Below are 8,010 nucleotides of genomic sequence, written 5' to 3' on the forward strand. Positions count from 1 at the left end.
AGGAGGCTTTTTCATCGGACAATGAGTAAGAGGTAGCGGAAGCTGTTATCCATGTCGTCATACTCAATGTGCCTGTCATCAAGTAGGAGGTTGACTTTATTGTTGAGGGTGTAGAAGTAAGACAGCACATGACAAAGGCTGTATTTAATCACCACTACTCCCGTAAGTAGGTGGTCAAAAAGAGGTGAAGGCAGGGGATGCAGGGGAGGGTGGTAGAGAGGGGGACACTACTACAGTAGAGACTTTTTACCTCTATTCTAGAAGACATTTTTACCTTTGTTTTGAGAGGACCACAAAAAAAAAAAGAGATAATAAGTACCCCACATTTTACTTCTATTTTAGACAAATAAGAAAAATCAAACTTTTCATGTCTGTTCAAAAATAGAGGTAAAAAGTGCCACTTTTCACGTCTGTTTTTGGAAAAATAAAAGTAAAAAGTAACTTTTTTTTATTAAAAAAAACATTTTTTTTGGTTGGATTAGAAGTGATTTAAAGATTTTAAATCAAATCCAACAAAAAATGCCCTATACTTATTATCATTATATAATTACATGCTCAAAGAATAATTTATAAATAAAAGCACAATAATCCAAATCTCAATATACACTAATAACAAGTGTTATGCAAGTACTCAAAAGTCACAATAATAAAGTCAAATCATACTAAAATAACATAAAAGTATCTAATACAAGTAAAACCACAAACTTAATAGCTGATACTTGTGTCATATAAGTCTTATGGCTATCTTTTGGTGCTTAAACTTCAACTTCATCACCTGCTCTCACCACCAGTCCTCATGGCTGTCACAAGAACTTGACACTACTGCACAAGAGAGGATCAGGTGGGTTCAGAAAAACTACGAGATTTCCTCAAGGTCTTCCACCATAATGCAAAAATAATAAAAGAAAATAGAGCAAACCATGCAATAGACAAGGATTTTTTTTTTTTTGGGGAGGGGGAGAGCAAAGCTCTTGAGAGCTTCAAATGCCTCCGGATATCGGATAGATGAGGCAAAATAAAAGCATAATTGACAAGGATATAGGAAAATCACTAGAAATATGCAGCTTTCTTGTGAAAGTAATTAGTGCAATTCTCTAAGCTTCTCAATATCATCATATAAAGACATATTAGCTGGTGCATTTTTTGCCACTGCAGACCGTGATCATGATGATTATCTAGTAGCATATATCACAATTATAAAAGCATATATGAATTTTCAGACTTCAGTTTATTTATATTGTTCATTTAATTAGATTGGTCACAAGTGAGTTTTCTTCTTGATTTTTTCTTTTTTTGTTTCTTGCCCGCACATGTCTTAATTGGCATAATAAGTTACTAAATAAATTATAATTTTTTTATTAATGTTATATATGCTCAGGAAGTGACAAGAACATCTTTGAAACATTGCACCTTACACTGAGATGAGCCCCTCCCTCCCTTTTAAATGACAGTTGTTAGTTTCTGACATGCCTTGTCATGGTTTTGTTTTGTGGTAGCTGAGTCAAATTATAAAGGTACAGGAGTTCAAATAGACATAAACACTTGCAGACTCATCGATGACAAAGGCTATAAATATATAAATAGTAGCACGCATCATATATGACGTCAAGAAACATTTTATTAGAAGAAAAGTGCATGTATGTGGAAGAGAGTAGTAATGAACCTTAAAAGCTTTGAAATTGTATCATCACCTGGACAATCTTCACATGCTATGCTCAATCATCAACAGCATCCTAAAAATAATTAAGAATATAGCAAATAAAATAAGTATATTAGAAGAACAAAAGCCATCGAAAGTCTAAACAAATCCTCATATAAGAAGAGTAAGCATACCTTTAGCAGACCAAGTTCCTTGGAAGCTTGACCTCTTCGATAAAGAGCTTTAAGATTTTTTGCATCATAAGCCAAAACTGTGGATATATTTTGAACCCAAAACTTGCTAATGCGTCAACTCTTAATGACGCTTCTATGGTTTTAAATGAGTTGGTTCTACATAGCAGACAAAATTGGTAGTGTGCCGCAAAAATGTTATTAAGTATGAAGAAGTTCAAACCAGGACTAGTGATGTAACTTGGGGGTTCATAATTAAGAGAAATTAACGGTAACTTGCTGCAAGATACAAGAAAACTACCAAACTAAACAAGAGAGATGCAATCAGAACAACTTAGATAATATATCTAAATCTATTATTCATATCCTACAAATATAATTATAAGCTAGTAATGTTTGCAACAGAAACAATTTTTTTTGGGGTCATGTGTAACAAACGAAGTTAGATAAATAATTCAGAGAAGACTAGTAGTATTAAAGATGACTATTTTAAATATTTCATAAAGCACATTAAAATATTGGCATTATGTTTATACTCTTTATTGGAGATAAAAGTAACATGCCTTAACAAATCTTACAAGACTAGCGAAACAAGATAGTTGGCAATTTCCATTCCACAACAAGGGAAAGAAGTGAGTATCCGCTACTTTTCTTTAAAAACAATTATTACCTTAGAGCACCCGTTTTCCAACTCTTAGCATCCTTAGTGAGATCTCAACCTACATAAATTGATTGTGTAATAAATAACTTCAAAAAATTGTAAATCCCGCAGAATTCAAGTAAAATAAATTCAAGCTTTCAAGTCCGTATCACCAGAAAGAGTCATTCATGGACTGCGTTGCTAATTTCATCTATTGACCCCAAATTTATTCACGTCAACTTTCATGGAAAAAACGATGTTGGACATCTATTGCAAGAATTTCAGATCCTTTCATAAGAGAAGCTGTAAAGTTTGTAAGAATAGTAACGTAATAGTGGCCACAATTCATAAAATTTTAGGAAGTTGCATCTGGAATTTCAAGAAGTGACTTCTAATAGTTAAATTACCAAGACAAGTAATCCACAAATATGAGCCATGTTCCTGAACACAAGAATGCCAAGCAAATCATACATTTAGATCAGACCATTAACTCTTTGACCAGAACTAAAACATAACTGAGACTAAACAACTTAGGGTTTGTTTGGATTAACGTTACAAAAGTGCTTATAAGTATTTTCACACAAACGTTTAAAAAACTATTTATAAGTCATTCCAAACTGGTTCAAGTACATTACTACTCTAATACAGTAGCCACTCAGTTTATTGAAACAAAGGACCGTCAAAATAGCCCCCCAGTCCTCTGTTTCTAAGATTCTCATCCTTATCAGTCCTTTAATTAACAGCATCAAGCAATATGAGGATATGAAATTCACGATCACTACCGTACCTGCCATGAAGCCAAATCCTAACACCTCTATTTCATTCACTATAATCTCCAAGTTCATCGATGACCCGGTGCTCCCTAGCTTTGGATCTCGCTCCGATATCATCGATTTTACATTGCAAAGCTCATAAGGTGTCGGACCATCATAATCAAATTTATAATGCTCGCATACCGATCTTCCAATTCATCGTGGAGGTACCCGAAGATGATCTTCGATTGTTGCTCTCTAAGTAGCGTCCGTCCCGACACTCAACAGAATCGGCGTCACCAAGCTGGAACTCCTCTGTTTTCCCAACTTATCGTCGCCCCCTTCTGATTCCCCCCACTCACTGAACACTCCACACCATCAAAGCCACGTTGAGGCAACAGTGTCTGCGCATCGAGGGAGAGAGATCGCGCGAAGTATGCATGCTCAGAGGTAGAGAGCGGAGCACGCTATGCACGAGCTGGCGTGGGGAAGAAGCGGTAGGGCATAAATACAAAACTAAAGAAATAAAATAAAAAAGGGTTAATACAATTATTAGTCCTTACACTTTTCATTCATTTTGGTTTTGATACCTGAAGTTTGAAATTTTCAGTTTTGGTCCTTTAAGTTTACTCCATTTAAAACGTTAGTCCTTATATTTTTAAAAGAACTTGGTGTCACCTTTAACACTGTTAAATATGCTGACATGTCATTAACTCTGTTAAATATGCTGATGTGGAAGCAAGTAGACTAGTTGAGGTGGACTAACTGGAAATTTGGGATAATGAAGCGTGTTATAATAATAATGTAAAATGTACAAGCAGAGCAACCTCAAGAAAAATAAAAATGCTATCAGGTCGTCGGTAAGCCCGCCGGCAGTGACAGATAAACCTGACTCTGCACCACCATTTTATCCATCTTGAAACCGGGAACAATTGTGAAACTCACCCGATGCTCAACGGCACCACCGGAGCCACCACCGGTTTCTTCACTCCCTGACTCTGAAACTGATTCCGATTCAGTGACATTAACACATTCCATGTACACCTCAGAGAATCTACTGTTCTTCTTCACCTGAAAGATGCTCACTTCATCATCAAACGACAATGCCAGAAAATGTAGGTCCCAGACATGCTTCGCCATCTCAGCGAACGAAGTGAAGAAAGCAGAATCTGGGAACCCCCCAGAGTTCACTTGCTTCCTCTGGTTCAAATTCCCAAACAAGGAACACTCCATCTTGGCGTGAACAAGTTGAAAGTACTTGGATTTTTAGAATTTTCCGAATGACGATGTTGGATTGTGGGTTAGATACTATTTCGGATTCAAAGATTTGAGCTTTTTGAATTTCTCAAAGTAGAGGTTTTGGTTTTGCTTGTGGGGTTTTCTCCCACTGGGCTCATTCGGGACAGTAAAGTTTTGGAAATTGAAACCTTTGAAAATTGTTAAACATACGAATGATTCAAATGCAAAGTATATGTGACTCGATTTGGCAAATACTGCATGTGGGTGAATGAATTTCGCAGCTGCTTGAAGATCCCAATGAGCAGATTCCATTTATTTTTTAATCTTTTATAAACCACCTCAGCTAGTCCTCTTGCTTCCATATCAACATATTTAACAGAGTTAGTGACATGTCAACATATTTAACAGTGTTAAAGGTGACACCAAGTCCTTTTAAAAATACAAGGACTAACATTTTAAACGGAACAAACTTAAAGGACCAAAACTGGAGGTTCCAAACTTCAGGGACCAAAACCAAAATGAATAGAAAGTATAAGGACTAATCATTGTATTAACCCAGTAAAAAAAGTTATAAAAATTTTGAAGGATGTTTTCGTCCGTTTTTTTAAAAAAAGACAAGAATATTCCTAATAGTATCTTCTGTTCTTAAAAACAAACGAGAATATGTTTTATTCTCGTCTGATTTTGAAAAACAAATGAGGATACACTTTGTATTCTCTTCTGTTTTAAAAAACAGACAAGAAAAGTAACTTTTCTTCTCTGTTTTTAAAATAAATATAAGGGAGGTCAAAAGTGTATTTTGTTGTAGTGGGAGGAGGACAAGACCAAGGATGTGTTGAAACGGTTTCCTGCAGTTTTACCATTATGGGGCAATCGGCATTAGTACAGATTACTTTAGGACATGGTGATTGTTCAAGTTCATATTATTTCAGGGAAATGAAAAGGCTAGAATAGGCGATATAAAAATTAGTAACATCGGTTGTTTAAATTACTGATGTCATTTTATGTGTCTTAACACAGGCTGGATTAATGTTTGATGTAAAAAATCAGAAAGACCAGCGGGTCATGGTTCAAACGGTTAGATTGGTTAAACCGTCTGGTTGAACCGGTGACGCAATAATTAAATAAAATATTAATATTATAGGCATATATAATAATGCATATGTAAAAAATAAAATATTAAATTGTTAGTTAATTTAAAAAAAAATAATTAAATTTCATGATTTTAGAAGAAATTCAACTCATCATAATCATAATTAAAACAATACATTATCTATGCTAATATACTTTTATCTTTATATCAATTATACATGTAAATCATAATTATAAAAATTAAAAAATATAATAGGAGTACAGTGAAAAATAACATAGCTTATAAATTCTTTCCCAAGCGGGTAGTGAAGCAAATAATTATATATAATTAATATTGGTAATTAAGATTAATAAGTGATGGGATGTGCTAATGGATGTATCAATTCTTCAATCCTTCCAATGTCCAGAAAGATTCGAAAATCTTCATTATTTTTTAATTGAAAAAAAAATTAAGAAATTCAAAAGCGTGCAGCGTGTAGGATGTCAGACACAAAATGAAAAGCAAGTGTCAATTCAAACGGAGCCTTTTATTCTCTCTCTTTCATATGCCGATATGGCTTCTCTTATTCTTCTTGGCTTTCTTTCATCGCACCTTCAGCTCCCTCTGAGTTTTGAGTTCTCAGATTTTCTAAGCATTCCGTTGCTTTCTCCGTTCATCTTACGGTGGCCAACAAAAAGCACTAGTATTTTTCATGATAAGTTTCTTCTATCTCCATCTTTTTTCTTTTTTTCGATGTTAATCCATCTCCTTCCCCAGTTTTCCCTTCACCTTCTTCGTTTTTTTTTCCTGCCGTCCGGTTACTTGCAAACCACTCCGATTCCCAGTTCAAATCCGGCTTCCGGCCTAAAAGCCGGTTCTGAGCGGTTGAAACTGGCCTAACCCCTCAAACGGTTTAAAGCTCCAAACCAAGCCGACAAAGTGACTGGCTGACGGCCGAACCAATCCAATCGTCCGGTCTGGTCTGGGTTTCAAATCATTGGTACGATGTATATTTGGAAGTAGTTATTAAATAGGGAATGGGCAAAAATGAAAAAAGTCATATATAAGATAGGTGAGAAGCTAGCTGCTATACCTGCTTGTTAGGATGCTCTTGACAAGTTAGATCGAGAATCAAGGGTCTCTTTGTTTCAATATAAAACAATAATTCTAAAATTATTTTAAAATATTATCATTAAATATGTTTTATAAAATCTTTAAATAATGAATGATATAAAAAATATTTTCTTAAGAAATTTGGTTGTTTTAAAATTTTAATCCAAGAAATCTATAAAAATGAAAATTTTAAAAATATTATATAAGAGTGATTGTTTTAAAAACAAACAAATCTCATATTTAGTTTAATAAAATTATTAAACTAAGACTCCTCCAACTCAAGTCAAAGTCCTCCACGTACACTTTGACCAAAAAAAAGTCCTCCACGTACACCTGCCTGATGAGACACGCAACGTACATTTCCCTTAAAATGTGCTTATTGTACGGTAGCTACGATCATTTGTATTCATTTCACACCATGTTTGAAAGGTCATCCACGGCGTCTAGTGGCGTTTATTTTTTCAATATGCAACAACCCTCGACTATTTAATGTTATATCAAACGGAAATTTGCTCTTGTTGCTGTTTCAGAAAGATATTAAACTAAAATTTAACAAGGTTCCTTTTTTATTTTATATATTTTAAACATGTATACACACAAACATGTTAAACTCAAGATTGAGCGTGTGCAACTTTATCTAAATATAGTAGATGGAATTGTTACCGAGACAATTTACTATTGATATTTAACAAGATTTTTTTTGGCACCAATCAAAGAAATAGAAGACAGTGATTGAGTATATCTGACTAAAAATAAAAAATACCATTTTTTTTTAATAATTCCTCTCAATTGCAAGTTGTATAAAATTTGAACGTACCTACCTACCTTCGTATTCAATATTATGTATTCAAAGGGTTTTTCATATGATGCAGATAATGGTATTTTCTATGTTCATTTTTCATATTTATATCCGTACAGATAGCTCGCAATATCCATTATAGCTTGCGTGATAACACTCTTAGCTTATTCTTTAATGTTTATTATTAGAAATCAAAGTTCTTTTTGTGAAGACAATAAAGTTGCGTCACTTAGCTTGTAAAATAATTTATAAATCAACAAGTTGGATGTTTGCTGCAATGTATTTGTGGTTTGTCCCATAGCAAGGGATAAAGACATTAATTATAATATGTAACTTTCAAGAAAAATATAAATTTTAAGTTCTTAATGTTGGACGCCAAAGAGCGTCACTACTAAAAAAAAAAAAACCATTTTCGTCTATTCTATAGGATTTTTTTCGTCTGTTTAAAAGGAGACGTAGACAAAAGAGATGTAGATAGAAGTTATATGTTCATCTGTTTTTAATAGACAAATAAGTAAGGTATATATTCGTTTGTTTAGGAGAACAGAATAATATGCAAGCATAT

General features: G+C 33.9%; 1 long non-coding RNA gene across 1 annotated transcript; it reads right to left on the bottom strand.

The window, feature by feature from the left end:
• Positions 1–508: 508 nt before the first annotated feature.
• On the bottom strand, positions 509–3,452 carry LOC114741770 (uncharacterized). Its single transcript, XR_003739802.1, has 4 exons — positions 3,258–3,452; positions 1,834–2,549; positions 1,692–1,733; positions 509–822 (listed from the first exon to the last, which is right to left on the bottom strand). It is a non-coding gene; the product is annotated as an uncharacterized LOC114741770 (long non-coding RNA).
• Positions 3,453–8,010: the final 4,558 nt, after the last annotated feature.

Source organism: Neltuma alba, unplaced genomic scaffold, assembly GCF_004799145.2.
Source record: "Neltuma alba isolate B1F8T4 unplaced genomic scaffold, ASM479914v2 tig00003526_pilon, whole genome shotgun sequence".
NCBI lineage: Eukaryota > Viridiplantae > Streptophyta > Magnoliopsida > Fabales > Fabaceae > Neltuma > Neltuma alba.